The sequence below is a fragment of the Dermacentor andersoni genome, chromosome 11, assembly GCF_023375885.2.
Source record: "Dermacentor andersoni chromosome 11, qqDerAnde1_hic_scaffold, whole genome shotgun sequence".
NCBI lineage: Eukaryota > Metazoa > Arthropoda > Arachnida > Ixodida > Ixodidae > Dermacentor > Dermacentor andersoni.
The window spans coordinates 36,377,468-36,392,648 of record NC_092824.1 but is presented as its reverse complement, the minus strand read 5'-3'; the positions used below and the strand labels follow the sequence as shown (position 1 = coordinate 36,392,648).

The 15,181-nt window shown below is 48.4% G+C and overlaps 1 non-coding gene and 1 pseudogene across 1 annotated transcript; both read left to right on the top strand.

Annotated features, from left to right (window-relative positions):
* The first annotated feature begins 216 nt into the window (after positions 1 to 216).
* Positions 217 to 5,681, top strand: LOC126517391 (uncharacterized; annotated as a pseudogene).
* A 1,818-nt stretch (positions 5,682 to 7,499) lies between these two features.
* On the top strand, positions 7,500 to 7,571 carry TRNAG-UCC (transfer RNA glycine (anticodon UCC)). Its single transcript has one exon. It is a non-coding gene; the product is annotated as a tRNA-Gly (tRNA).
* Positions 7,572 to 15,181: the final 7,610 nt, after the last annotated feature.

Sequence of the window (15,181 nt, the reverse complement as noted above, 5' to 3'; positions counted from 1 at the left end):
CTTGCTAGCTTCTCAAGAACGAGCACTAAGTGCGCTGAGTGCTCTTCACCGGAAGCACCACTGACGACCACTGAGTCTATCATTAAGATAGACTCAAAAGCCCGGACTTATACTAAGCGTTGAGTCCGTGACTAGTGCTGCAGCTGTTTCAAATGGCAGTCTGTTGGCCTTGTAGAAGCCCTTGATCTTGCTGAGAGGTTTGCTCGCCCACCTTGAACTCCTCGTAGGCTGGGGCCAAGACCAAGTCGCTGAAAGTGTTTTACCACACCGAAGATTGCTGAATACATCTTCGGGTCTCGGCAGTGGGTACCCGGATGCTTTCTTTGGTAGATTGACTGTACTCCGCTAGTCCCAGCAGAAATGTAGAGCTCTGATCTCCTTTCGGACGACAACCAGTGGTGTACCCCATTCCGAATGTTGCGTCGACTCGACGTAGCCTTGTTCCTGCAGTCGTTCAAGCTCCTTTTCAAATGACGTTCACAGGACGAAATGTACCAGCTTAATTGGCCTTCACAAATTTCGACGCTGCAACCTGCCGCAGCTTCAGGGTGACGGGAGGTCCGTTGTTACCACGAATTTCTTTTGGTAAGATTGCGTCGTATTGGATATGTTTCACTGCCGGGTGACTGTGTGTTCGGTGTATCTCGCGAGCCATACCTCCAAGTGAGGTGAACCATGCCCAGACGACACATGATATCCCAGGGATGTCCCAAAAACATCCAAGCATCCCACGTCCAAACATGGAGCTCCCGAGAACATCCTAGGCGCGTACACGTTGGGATCGTCCCAAAAATATCCATGGTCGGCTTTAATTGGGACTTCAAACTAGTGCCATCGTGTATATGGGAGTGCACCACCATTACATTAGTGTGGTAAGGTCAGAAAGCAGTGACAATTGATGTTTGTATGTCTATATTGTCATTATTTATCTGGAACTCCAATATTTCCCGGCCTCGATGTGGCGCTGGCGGCGCGCGCGGCGCAGCGGTCATGCAAAAATGTTAAATATAATTCTCCGCGAAGTATAAACTCCGCGAATGTCGTTTAATGCAAACAATATTGTGCTCATTTGTTTCTTCCTACAATGAATTGCTACACCGACACCATCTGACAGCTGCCGTACGTGTTTTGCACACGCGCCACATACTCACAGCATAGAAACGGCTGAACAAGCCGTGGTTTCGCATTACTAGAAGTCAAAAAAAGAAAGAAAAACATATTTTAGGTGCCAAAATAAATTATTCTTTATACAAGTACAGGTAGTTACCTAACAAAAGTAATAACATTGCAAGATTTATTTTTAAGGTGCGAGTTCGGCGTGTAATGACCAGCGCCATCGCTATCATCGCGACGCCATGGCAACGCGGCTGGTACATTCAATAGTACTAACCTATCCAGCATCGCACCAAGGTTTCTTGGAACTGAGTCCCTGCGTTCTTAAGCTTCGAGGGAAGTGCTTTATGTATTGAACCCTAGTGATTAATGCATGGGCATTAGTATGCATTATTAGCAGCTTTCACACGCTTTCTTTGTTTTCCTATTCTAGTGTTGGCGCATGCTGATTGTGGACACGTGTACGGCAAAATTGCCAGTGGGAGTAAGTTTAGGTGATGTCATTCTTTGCTTTGCCTTGAGCGGAAAGTATAGCATCCGATTAATGTCTGTGCATTGTTGAAACTGTTAGTCCAATAGAGATTCCACTGGGTGTTCTTGGACACGTGTGTACGTTTGACACAGCTATCTTGAACATATGGCTGCACTGCCCAGAATGACTGTATACCGGCGCGTGCGCCGCGCCGTGCAGGAAGCCCTTAACTTAATATTATCTGCTGAAGTAGCAGATTCGTGCCTAACTGAAGCCCCGAGTGCCTATTCCACTACAGACGGTGTGGTAAGGCCCGCTGCCGAGTCGTTTCAGCATTCATTTTCTGAGAGTGGTAGTGGGCCTAGTTGCGGTATTCTTACTCCACTTGAACTTGCGGAGGCAGATGTGAGCACCGACGAAGTTCGTGCATGTCTTGACAGCCCTCCGAGAGATGGTGGGCCTTATAATTCAACTCTTGAACAAATGCGCTCCCTAGGTGACAACGCATTGTCCCAAGGAGACCAGCCAAACACAGTTTCCTTCAAAGAAAAGCTGCAGGTCTGGTGCATAGAGAGAGATGGGCCACATGTTAGCATCAGACATTTATTGCAGGTTATGCGCTCACATGCTTGCTTTTCTGGCCTCCCGAAATATGCCAGAGCTCTCTTGTCAACACCAAGGTTAGCATATGGTGTTAAAGCAATGGGTTCAGGCCAGTATTGTCATTTTGGTTTAACTGAGGGCCTTCAGGAGGCATTGAAAAATGTTCTGCCTGTGCCTAATCCACTCATACTCCATGCGAATGTAGATGGACTACGAGACCAGTTCTGGCCTATTCTCTGCAGAGCAGCAAATTGTGAAAGCAGTAAGCCATTTCCAATTGGCATTTATTATGGCCAGTCTAAGGCTTTGCAGCCTAACACCTTCCTACAGCAGTTTGTGTTTGACTTGAAAATAGCCTTGCATCATGGTGTTACTGTTGGAAGCCAACTGATCCGTGTAGAACTTGGTGCAATAATCTGTGATGCACCTGCTAAGGCTTATATTCTGGGCATTAAGGGTCACAGTGGATACTTCAGCTGTTCGAAATGCACTACCGAAGGGAATCATAAGCATGGTCGTATGTGCTTCCCTGAACTTGATGCCCCATTGCGAAAAGAAGCAAGCTTTCATAATGTAGATCAGGAAGATCACCACATTATGGACACAATCCTCAAGGATCTTCCCATTGACTTGATTAGGCAGGTTCCACTTGACTATATGCACCTGACTTGCTTAGGTGTTGTTCGTAAGCTTCTGCTGCTCTGGATTAAAGGAGAAAGGACCTATAGAATAGGAAAACGATCAAGAGAGTCTGTGTCAGGAACAAGTACTGAAATGCGGCACTATGTGCCATCAGAGATGTCTCGAAAGCCGAGAAGCTTGTCACACATTGACAGGTGGAAGGCTTCAGAGTTCCAGCTTCTTATGCTATACACTGGCCCCGTGGTCCTGAAGTCAAGGATACCTGATCATCTGGCAGACAATTTTATGGTGTTTACGTCGCCATGAGCATTCTGTGTAGCCCGCTGTCATGCACTCGGAACTTGGAGTATGCAGAGAGATTACTTTTGCATTTTGTTAAAGTGTTCATTGAAATATACGGTGAGCATGCTGTTTCACTCGATGTCCACTGTTTGGTTCACGTCGCAGACGACGTTCGAGTTCATGGACCTCTGCATGGTTACAGTGCATTCCCCTTCGAAAATTACATGCCTAGGCTAAAGAAGTATGTCAGAAAGCCTGAAAAGCCTCTTCAGCAACTTTACAATCGAATTATGGAAGAGCGGGCATTGACTAGCATGTCCAGCAGACCAGAAACTTGTATTGCTCTTGATTCAGGCTCTGTATGCTTCACAGAAAAGGAAAAACTGCTGATGAGGCATGATAATGGACCACTTCCACTAGGTTGTGTAGGACCTCAGTACAAAGGTTTCCTATTTTCTCAAGACGCCACCATAAAAGTGAACAAGAGGGACTGCATGTGCATGCTAAATGTTGATAGCATTGTCAAAGTTGAAAACTTTGCAGTCTGTGCTGTGAGCCACATGCCTGTGCTTGTTGGGAGGAAGTACCAGAAATTGGAAGACCTTTATACTTATCCATGCAAATCCTCTCTCATTAACATATTTTTGGCTTCTAATCTTTCAGACATCCACTTTTGGCCTGTTTCGGATATCACACTGAAATTTGTGAGACTTCCTTTTGGCGGAAAGCATGCCATATTTCCAATGCGACACGTGCAGTGATTTCTTACACTTCTATTTACTATTTTTCTGTTTCTGTTTAACAGTTCAATGTTTGCTTTTATTTCTTGCCATTTAAAAAAAATTCATTCGCTTTGCTTGTACTAATGTGAGAAATGTATTCCTGATCTCTTAATTATGTCAATATCGGAATGAATTGAATGTTCACAACTTTGTATATGCTCGACTTGTAAAACAGGCCGATATATTCAGTTGTGTATGTTCGTTGTCTTCCCTTTGATGTCTTTGAGCTGTGGGAGGACGCTGTACTTCAATTTTTCCTTTAAGTTGACAGGTTTGCTGTTGTAGAGTTCCCCGAGGAGGACTGCATCTTGGCAGTTGTTCACGGTTCGTGGTTGAATCCAAAAAGAAATAGGACATATTGGCCTACTTTGAAAAATTCATCGCAGCGGCGTAGAGCCACTGTTGAGGGTGCTGCACCATCTCCTAGCTGGACACAAGCCAACTGTGTGGTGAAATCCTGGGCTGGTAAGGTCGCACTATTGCTTGTGGGATTTCCTATTGTAAAGGTTTCCTTTTTCAGACACTTACGAAAAGGCATGTGAAAAGCAGAATTTCCTGCAATATCATTCGGACATGAGCTGTGAAGAGGAACTGGGACGCGGAAAAAGGACAAAAACGAAGTGCCTTGGCTTCTGATTACAGCAGTGAGCAAGACACGACTGACGACTCGGGTGATGACTCAAACTACAAACCTCCTAGGCCGCCAATACCACCTCAACTGGTAACAAACATTGGTATGAAAGAAGTTTTCTTAATTTGTTTGTGTGCAAGTGCGTGCACATGAAATACGAATATTCACACTTCCCCAAAGCTGCCTCAAGGCAGAGATTGAGTTATGAGTTCAGAAACCTTAAGCATATAAACTGTCTGTTCTTCTTGGGCAGCTACATTGTGCTATAAACTGGGAGTCTACCATCTTAACCAAAACTTAGCATAGTATAAGCATTTACAAGCACACTTCCCAGCACAAAGCTGTGTGTGTGGATAGGTTAAAAGCATTGTATTAAAATGACAATTTCAGGTGGCTATGAACCAGCTGCTGCCCACGCGTCATTCAATATGCCTGGACGACACCGAAAGAAACGCTCTGCAGGTATTGTACATCTTTTTCACTTCAACTTAAATATGTAAAGAGAGACTACATGGCAAATTATGCCAAGTAGATTTTGATTTAAGTTTCTAGTGTTGCCAATATGAAGCATTACTGTTGCAAGAAAGTAACCATGAGTTCCCCTATGTTTGCTAAATGCTAAATGCCAAATCCTTTGTCTTCACTGTAATCACGATATTGCTCTTGATAAAGCAAGAAGCTAAAACTTGTGTATATGTTTCCTAACACAATATCACAAAGTAAATTTGACTCATTCGCCACAAGGATGCACGCAACAGCTCAGTCGTGATATGTTAGTGCTGCTCACCACTTTTTTTTTTGTGTGTTGAGCGTATGCATAGATGCAGCATTATTTCCCCCGTGATTTCAGGTGCATCTGCGAATGCTAGGCCTTCGTTCGGAAGAGCTGATGGATCCGAAACCGAAAGTGTGACATAGCTGGTCTCGATGAGAAAATATTGTTTCAGCCTTTATGGAGAGGATATTGTCCACCCTTAATACAATTAAGGTTGTGCAACAGACGCATACCCAGCTCTTGGCAGAGCTGAAGAATAATGCTGAAGAAGCATGCCCAGAGAGCCAAAACCTCCCTGATCAGCTGCCATTTTTGACCACAAGAGACATGGTTGATTGAGATGCTGAACTCGGGGTCAACAAGGAAGCAAAGCTTCGAATGGTAATGAAGCTGTTTGCGTTAATTTTCTTACTGTTTTCTGCAAGACGGGAGGCAAGCTGTTTTTCTATTTCACAAGGCGTCATTCTTATAGCACGTGAGTGATTTACTGATTATTGCTGATTTTATTTTCTGCCAGAAAAGACACATGCTTGTCCAAAGTGGTGACACCATAAACCAGAAGACTGCACGCATCTTAAAGAGTGTGATGTCGTGGGATGTGGCAAAACAGTTCAGTTGGTATAGTGCAAAAGGCAAAAGGAAGTTTTGCGAGCTGAATATTTGCAAGCTACTGTGCAGTAAGTCTTCTGCTACAATATTATCACTTTCGTTGTCTGCATTGTCATAGCTCATTTTCCTCGCACCATTGACACTTATTTTCTTATGCAGCCTGCCTGATGGAATATATCAAGCAGAAACAGGAGGAGGCTACACTAAAAAACATAGAAAAAGCAGCCATGTATTGGTTCCGCCATGCCGCAGAACGGGCAGCAGCAGGGCAACAAAGGCAACAAAGACCACTGAACAAAACTTCAGAACAGGACAATGACGCTCTCATTTCTTGAGACAGTGCACCTTAATTACTGCTTAAATGTGCAATAAATACTTCTGGTGATCACTTCCTGTTGTATTTTTGTTTCTTGGTTTCAGAAGTGCATAGATTTCACATAACTGCCGTCCCATAAAAGTGTGAAGCAGTTAACAAAAGAAAAAGAAGTACAAGAGATCCCAATAACCTCCCAAAAATTGTGCAATCTGGGACATCCCAGTAATCTCCCAGGAAGGTCCCAAGTACCTCCCACGAAGATCCCAATAACCTCCCAGTCTGGGACATCCCAGAAAAGTCTCTTATTGTATCACTTGGGTTGTTATCGGGCTGTAAATGGGACATCCTTGGGATGTCCCATTACGTACGTACGGATGTCCCATTACGTACGTACGTACAGTGGCGTAGCTAGGTCGTCTGGCACCCCGGGCCCTTAGCTCTTCTGTCACCCCCCCTCCGGTTGTAGTCGAGGAAGGCGAGGATATCGACATTTTTCGGGTGTCTTCAGACGTATATGACACCCCCCCTACTGGCCCCGTGCACCCGCCCCCCCCCCCCCCCCCCCCCGTTGCTACGCCACTGTGTACCTATGTCCCAAGTCGGATATCCTTATGACATCCTTAGGATGTCTTTGTGTCGTCCGGGCAGTTTCTGCCTAGAAAACTCGATCTAGCCGCCTGCGCGACTAGGAACATGTACAGGGAAACTAGGTTTAGCGATACATTGAAAGAAAAAGGCAATATTGCTGATGACAATTAAAGATCAAAAGCATAAAACAACCGCGTGGACAGGAAAATGATATGCTTGGGATGCAGCGAGGTGGCTCGGAATTAGAACGTGGCCCAGGAGATGGGCACCGGCGCACGGCTGCGCCGTTGCTATCTCGCGCAGACAACAATTAAAGCATTGCCTCCGAGATGTGTAGCGCACGCAGATCAGTATTGGAGGTCTCGTCTACATTCAAGTGCTGCAGTGAAACTACGCAACGTCGCACTACCGCTCGATATGCTGCAGGGATGTCGTTGGCAGCTGTCTAGAGCAAGGAAGCTATAAATATCATTCTTGGTCTGTACCCCCTAAACTGTGTTCAGTTGAATAATACATCCATATCTAACTCGCTAAAACGGATTCTCGACTGCGTAACGATATCGTTGCTTTGTACTAACTATGTCAAATAACACACAGACACGATATATAGAAAAACATACAGTAATATCAATGCTGAAGCCGGTCTACATGAAAGTAGTGATATGTAAAACGCCGCTGAAACGCCTGCGTCGGTGGTATAGTGGTTAGCATAGCTGCCTTCCAAGCAGTTGACCCGGGTTCGATTCCCGGCCGACGCATGTTTTTTTTCTTGTAGCTTTTTTTTTTCTGTTTAAACGTTTGCAGATCCCTGTTTACGCAGTTATACATGCCCCGTAACAGAAATATGCACGTCGTCTCAAAAACATCCGGTCAAAGCTTCTTACAGACGCCCATGCCTATAGAGACGTGTGTATTTTCTAATGCGCTTAATGTAGATGTTTTCCCTTACGTTACTCGGTCTCGTCTGCCGCATTCCGATGGAAGCGAATTACAAGAACGCTTGTGTATTACATGGGTGCACTGCAGCTGCCCAAATTAATCCGGAGTCCCCCACCACTACGACGTGTCTCACAAGCAGCACAAACAGTGGTTCTCTCACACAAAACCTATATATATATATATATATATATATATATATATATATAGTCACGATTAACAAGCAGCAGGAACTGATAAAAAAGGGGAGGGCACTTTAATTCCAGGCCAACTGAAAAACCATCGCGCAGGGACCTCTTCTCTTTCGCAATGCGCGAGCTCTTCCTCTACGCGCCGCGTACTGGATGTGGCAGTATATTCTAAAAGTATTCGAACAACATTTGCATTTGCGAATCGTGACTATACTATTCAAAGACTGAATCTGATAGAATCTTCTAAAGTTTCGAATGTTCGCACACCACTACTAGGTTCTGTCAAATAATAAAATTATAAGCTTCGTCGGTATCTTCTTGTCGTGGTGTCAAATCATAATCTTCTGTATTTTAATGACCTTCTGTTCCTTTCAGCTCTCGAGTACTTCTGTTTCACTGAGTGCTAGCAGATCTTGTTTTGAAACGATACGGCGATACGATGCGCTTAATAAGATATTGCACACAGTTTGCCAAATGTAGCTCATATATTAGGTGCGTAGGCTTATTTTTACCAAACCGTACTCTGCTGTTCGTAAAAAAAGTTTCGAAGACAACTTATGGGTCGCGTAAATGAGCGCCAGCTGGCTGCACCACATTTACATGCATTTATCGTTGCCCTGGAATGTCGCATGAGAAGTTGGCATGTAGCTGACTTCCTTCGATGAGCCAACTCGGTCCAGAGTTAGAGACATTGCTTCTCCGACATATCGACGAAGCAACGGCGGGAGCTCTAGACAACACCGGTTCTTCGAAGAAAGTCAGCTTGCATGCCCGGATATATTCTTGCCAGCAAATTGCTTCGTACGTGGAGCATTGATGTAAACACTGCTGCACGTGATTTGGACACGAATCCACTGCAGCTAAGGTCGAGAACCTGAGCTCCTTGTCCCAGTCTAAGTAACCCAGAATAAAACAAACCAACGATGGGGTCCTTGCAGCGCAGGTGTCTATAGTGACGCTGGCACTGCTGCTGATGATACTCTCCAAACATATTCGCGACACCGCTAGAGGCGCCTCGTCGGGGCAGGAGCTACGTCTTCAGGGTAGCTATTGCGCTCGCCTTCCTGCCCTGCTGGTGTGTGCAGGGAGGTGTGTGCAAAAAAATGTGAGCGCCGCACGCAAACTTCACTTCTAGGCCACTATCACCACCACGTGACCTGAGTGAGTGAAGAAACCTTTATTGCAGGTCCGGCGAGAACGCGAACTCGTCGCGCACCTGGCTAGTTCCACGTCGGGACCGACAGGTCTAGCCCACCGGCCCGGTCGCGGGCACGCCGGAAGGCCAGGATTTGCATTTCTAGAGCGGAGCTACGCAGAAGCGAGTCCCACTCCTCCTTGATGAACTTGGGGTATGTCGACCTGCACTCCCACAGCATGTGCGCTAGAGTGGAGGTCTGCCCGCAGGAGGGGCAGGCGTCGTTGCGATACACGTCCGGGTAAGCCTCGTGGAGAACGGACAGACACGGATACGTACTGGTCTGCAGAAGCCTAAGCGAAACGGCTTGCGCCCTATTCAGCTTGGGGTGAGGGTGTGGAAAGACCCTTCTAGGCATGTAGAAGAATTTAATAATCTCGTTGTGAGTAGCGGGAGCGTCCCTGTGGCCGTAGGGAGGAGGGGAGTCGGTGCTTCTTGCAGAGGAAGCGCGGTCGGTGAGGTCACGCGCAGCCTCGTGAGCAGACTCATTGAGGTTCGGGGGAGCACCCTCGACCGACCCTACGTGAGCTGGAAACCAGTGGATTGAATGATGCGTGAGAGCATATCGACTCGAGCTGCTAAGAAGACGAGCAGCTTGCTTAGTGATGCAACCCTCCTGAAAAGCCCTAACTGCCGTTTTGGAATCGCTATATATCTCGGACCCACGACCGTCTAGCAGGGCGAGGGCGATGGCGGCTTGCTCGGCGACTCCGGGGTCTCAAGTGCGAATGGAGGCGCAATTGGAAATCTTGCCGCTAGAGCCGACCACAACGATGGCAAAGGTCTTTCCATCGCTGTACTCCGCGGCGTCGACGAAGCTTGCTCTAATGTCTCGTTGCTTGATATGTTTCAGGATGGCTGCTGCTCTGGCCTTGCGCCTGCCCTCGTTATGGACGGGATGGACATTTCGGGGCACAGGGGCCACTTCGAACTTGTCTCGAATGCACCTAGGGATCGGGGTAGTGACCATCGGGAATCCCGCAGGTTGGTAACCCAGCTCTTCGAGGATGTGTTTACCTGCCGCTGTGGTGCTCAGGCGAGTGAGTTGCGCGCGTTCTTGGGCTTCGGCAATCTCCTCGGCAGTGTTATGCACCCCCAGCTTGAGGAGATCCTCGGTATGGGTCCTGATGGGTAGCCCGAGAGCCCTCTTGACCACTTTGCGGATGAGAGCATTGAGCTTGTCTCGCTCCGCTCTGAGCCAGTTGTCCATAGAAATTGTGTACGTAAAGTGACATAATACGAAGGCATTGATAAGCCTGAGGAGATTGTTATCTTTCATTCCTCGGTGCCGGTTTGCTATTCTGCGAACGAGGCGGAAAGCGTTGTCCGTCTTTGCGATGATCTTGCGGAGAGCCGTTCCGTTCCCGCCGTTGAATTCGACAAACATGCCCAGGACCCGAATAACGTCGACCCTGGGTATCACCCCCCCGTCACAAGTGCGAAGACTGATGCTGCTTTCGGAGACTGGCTTCCAATCTTTGGGTCTGCCTCCCTTCTCTTTTCTGTAAAGCAGAAGCTCCGACTTGGCGGGGGAGCATTGAAGTCCGGTGGGGCGGAGATACTCCTCAATCACGTCGATCGCCTCCTGCACGGATTCTTCAACTCTGCCCTCGCAGCCTTCGGAGCACCATAAAGTAATGTCGTCGGCGTATATGGTGGGCTTGACGCCCTCCACGCGTGCCAACCTCTCGGAAAGGCGAATCATACAGATGTTGAACAGGGTGGGTGAGATGGCGGCGCCCTGAGGAGTGCCCCTCCCTCCGAGGGGCACATCTTTGGAGCGGAAGTCCCCAATGCGGAGCTTGGCCTTCCTGTCCGCCGCTATGCCAGGACTCGTTGATTTTGTCGGTCAGAAAGACGATCGACGTGTCCTCGAGGTTTCTCAACATTCTGTTGGTGACTCCGTCTGGACCCGGCGCAGACTTGCGGTTGAGCGCGAAGATGGCCTGTCTGACCTCGGAAGCGGAGAAGTCTTCGTCGAGCTCGGGGCGTGGAGGGCCTCGGTAGTCCGGGAGTTGGGTCACTGGATCTCCGTCGCGACGGACGGGCAAGTACTTCTGTACGAGTTTTGAGACGAGCTCATCGACCGTGTGAGACCTGGTGGCTTCGTGAAGGGCCCGGGCCAACGTATGCCTCTCATTTGACTTTGAGCCGCTTTCGTCGAGGAGGTGCTTCAGCATACCCCAGGATTTGCCGTTGCGCATCTGTCCGTCGATGGATTCGCAGAGCTCGTCCCACTGCTGCTGGCATAGCGCCTTGCAGTGGTCATCGATGACCTTGTTGAGCTCCGAGATCTTTTTTCAGAGTCTGCGATTGAGCCTTTGACCCTTCAATCGGCGGAGCAGGGCGTTTTTGGCCTCGATCAGGTGGGCAAGTCTGCTGTCCATCCGCTCGACGGCGAGATCGGTTTCCACTTTCTTGGTAGCCGTGGAAGCGTCGTTCCGGACGCCTTCGCACCATTCTTCAAGGGTGGCGGGTGCACTGGCTCTGCCGGGTTCTTCGCGAATTTTGCGAAAGCGGTCCCAATCGATGAACGTGAATTCCTTGATCCTACTGCCGAACTCCATTGCGGTGTTCTCCCAGCCCACGTCCTCAACGTTCCTGACGAACGCGAGGTCGGGTGTCGAGTCCCGGGTGACGGAGCTGCCGATGCGCGTAGGAAAATTCTTGTCAGTGACCAGAGTGAGGTCCATCTCGTTGGCGTCTTGCCACAGGTTGCGCCCCTTGGTAGTGTCGTAGACGTAACCCCAGATGCCGTACGGTGCGTTGAAGTCACCGACGACGACCAAGGGTCGAGGGCCGGCCAAGTCGGTCGCTTTCTTGAGGATGGTCTTGAACTGCTGGCGCGAGTACCTGGGGTTGCTGTAGATATTGAGGACGAAAACGCTGCATTCCGAGCGAAGCTCCATATGGCTAACCGATTCGTCCGTCTGTCATCTGTAGGACGAAAACTTTTCCCATGCGACCCCACGCGCATGCGCGAGAAAAAGGACACAGAGAGAGGCGCGCGAATGGCTCCATCAACAATGATGTCGTTGGTCTCAGTCGCAGCCGAGAGCGTGCGCATCAGTTTCTCTTCGGCTCCGAAATGGGTAGGCCACGCATCATACATGCTCCTGAGGAGCAAGCAACTTCCGATCAGCAACGTTGCGAGCAGAACTGGGATCGAGCTCGTCGACGCCGTGCCGATGCTGCAGCCCGGGCACAAGAACATGCTCGTGCCGCTGTGTGCAAGCAGCAACGGCGTGCTGAGGATCCGGCAGCCTACGAAGTGGTCGTTTAATGAACCATCGGGATTACCCAGTGGCAAACTCCGGTGCCGTATGTTTCAGCTTCACTGAGTAACCAGCTGTACGGAGTGCTTGGGCGGCGATTTTTTCGGAGTTCATTTGCTCTTTGCGCTGTCGGCCATTTTCGGTACCATATTTGGGTCACGCCGCCGTCGAGCAGGTCGGATTTCAGCGGAATGTGGCGTATAATACTTTCGCATTAAATGTATAACGCAGTTAGCGTTGCTGCCACCCTGTCGGGGCGAACGCGCTGAAGGAAGAGGACAACAGACAACCTACAAGCCCAAAACCAAGAAGCTCCCGTTTATTGTAAGCTAACTCTTTTCTTATATATCCTGGTGGCTGGTGACGTCACCGGTGAGCTCGGACGCCGCAGACGTCTTGGGATGGGAGCGTCACTCGGTGGAACGCCAGAGCACATTTAAACGTCCCGGTGCGTGTTATTGGGTGCACTGGTTGTGTTCGATGGAACGCCACACTGTACAGTGCTCACGGAATGAAACGCGACAGCGAGTATTTGGTAGAACCCAGCATATGTGCAGAGAACTCGAGAGTACCATGTCATGTCGCTATCAATCGGGTCAATAAAGGTGACTCTCACTCCGCTCTAAGTGTACACACCAATGTTACGTCGATGTGACACGAACTGCAGCCGGTGGAAACGAAAGTATGGGCATTAGTTAGCCCTAAATTGACGCGTTTCATTCCGTGAGCACTGTACATTGCATAAATACACAGCCTTGCTTTTCCTTAGCGTGCGCGTAATCCCTGTATCAGTTTGGTGAAGGTTGCGAGCTCCTAGATGCCCGCCCACGAAGCTGAGCAGAGGTTGTCGCTTCGGTGTTTCCACGATGGCGGGTGAGTCGGCCAGCGCATCATTTTCCCGCCTACCTCGGTCGCTGGATAGTGCGTTGTCGAATGGTGATCGCATCGGTCTGCTGTTCCGATGTACGAGGTTCCAAACCAACCACCGGACCAACTCAGGACGCTGATTATGCGCCAATATATTTTTCTCTCAGCATCCCTTTAAGCCTAAACTCATTTTGGTACTTCATTCACGCTTTTACCATTGTGTTTCAACCAGGGGCGCTATAACGTAAAACTATTCCAAACGTTTCTATTCCAATTTTGCGATCAGCCCTCCGCGATTGGTGAAAAACTTTTTTTGGACCACCCCCACTTCACCTGTCGGTCACGCGACGTGACGAAAACCGCGATAGCTCTCCATCTAATATGACGTGTACACTGATTATGCATGATTTGGCCGAACAAAGAAAAAAGAATTATGTCTGATTCGACGCCTTTTCGCCTGTAGCCCTGGGCCATTGGTCAAAAAGGTTTCGGGCAGCACCCACTTCACCTGCATGTCAGACGACGTCACAAAACCGCAAAAACTCACCCCGTCAAAGTGACGTGTACGCGTTAAAGATGCATTAATATGCCGAACAAAACTGAATTTTCTTCTGAATAGCCGCAGGCTGCCCCGTTCCGAAAGGAATAAAAGATGGCTGCCGCCGATCGCTGAGGCACTGCAGCTACTCGCACTTGCCAGAGAGCATAGGTTTATTTGCGTGTAATAAAACATTTTGCGTGGCCGTGTAACGTTTTCGAGCACTTTCACAACGTTTACGACCTCGTTCTGCCAACTCTACAGAGGATCCGTTTGAGCATCATCCTTAAGCTTCCGTTGCATGCCGCCGCGATTGTCGACGAGCCACCGTAAGCTAAGAAAGGGAAAGCGGACCATTCACAGACGCCGGAACCACCCTTTTCATTTGGTCTTCGATTTTCAGTGCAGTGGCTCGTCCCCATCGAATCCCTCTCCACTCGAGCGTGATCCTCACCTCTTGTGAGCCAATTAGATAAAACAAGCCGCTCAGTGTAGGCAATGTTATCCGTTCTTCAAGCAAACAAAAGTGACCTCCTATGAACGAGGAGAGCGCCCGATGCTTGCGTCGGCGGTTACGCAAATTTGACGTCAGGAGATTGGAATAAAAACATATTGGAATAGTTTTACGTTATAGCACCCCAGGCTTTAACAAATAGTGTTCGTGAGCAGTGCCAGAAATTATTGAACTCCAAGCGCGTTATGTCAGAAATGCCTTTATAGCTTTCCTGCCGAAGCATCTTGCAGCAGCTGGAGTTGTGTCTAAACGCTGGACGTGTAAGCGCTGCCGGAAGCTATCGTACAAACGTCGACCTAAATGAACCCACCCGGAACGCAGTAACCTCCTTGTATTCTGGCGAAGTTCAAGAATATGTCTTCGAGGGTGTTCTCCCCGACCAGGACATGTTCAAGGGGGAAGTTTTGCTGTAGTTGCCCCATCTTGTTGAACAGCTCGCTCCAAGAAATTCTCTCCATCAGGTGGTAGCCAAGAAGGTTCTGAACGGTAAAAAAAAAAACACCCAATGACGTACTACGTGTGGGCACCATGCACAAAAGGAAACAGGAATCTTGTCATTTCCATCGTCACAAAAAAGGATAGCCTCCTAACCATGATGTACAATAATTTTGTAAGACAACTATGTGATCCCATACAAAATGTCCCAGCTATCCAGCACAATGTTTAAAAAATAACGACGAATTAATCTGCGCGGATATTACCAACTGAATGTTATTCAAAATTTTGATGAAAACCAGTCAGTTAGGTTTGTTTACTGAATGACATCCAATTAGTTAATAGGGTAACAGACGGTTTACTTGTTCTTCCACTTGCCAAGACGTCAATCGGGTAGTTGCAGCTAATCGTTAGACT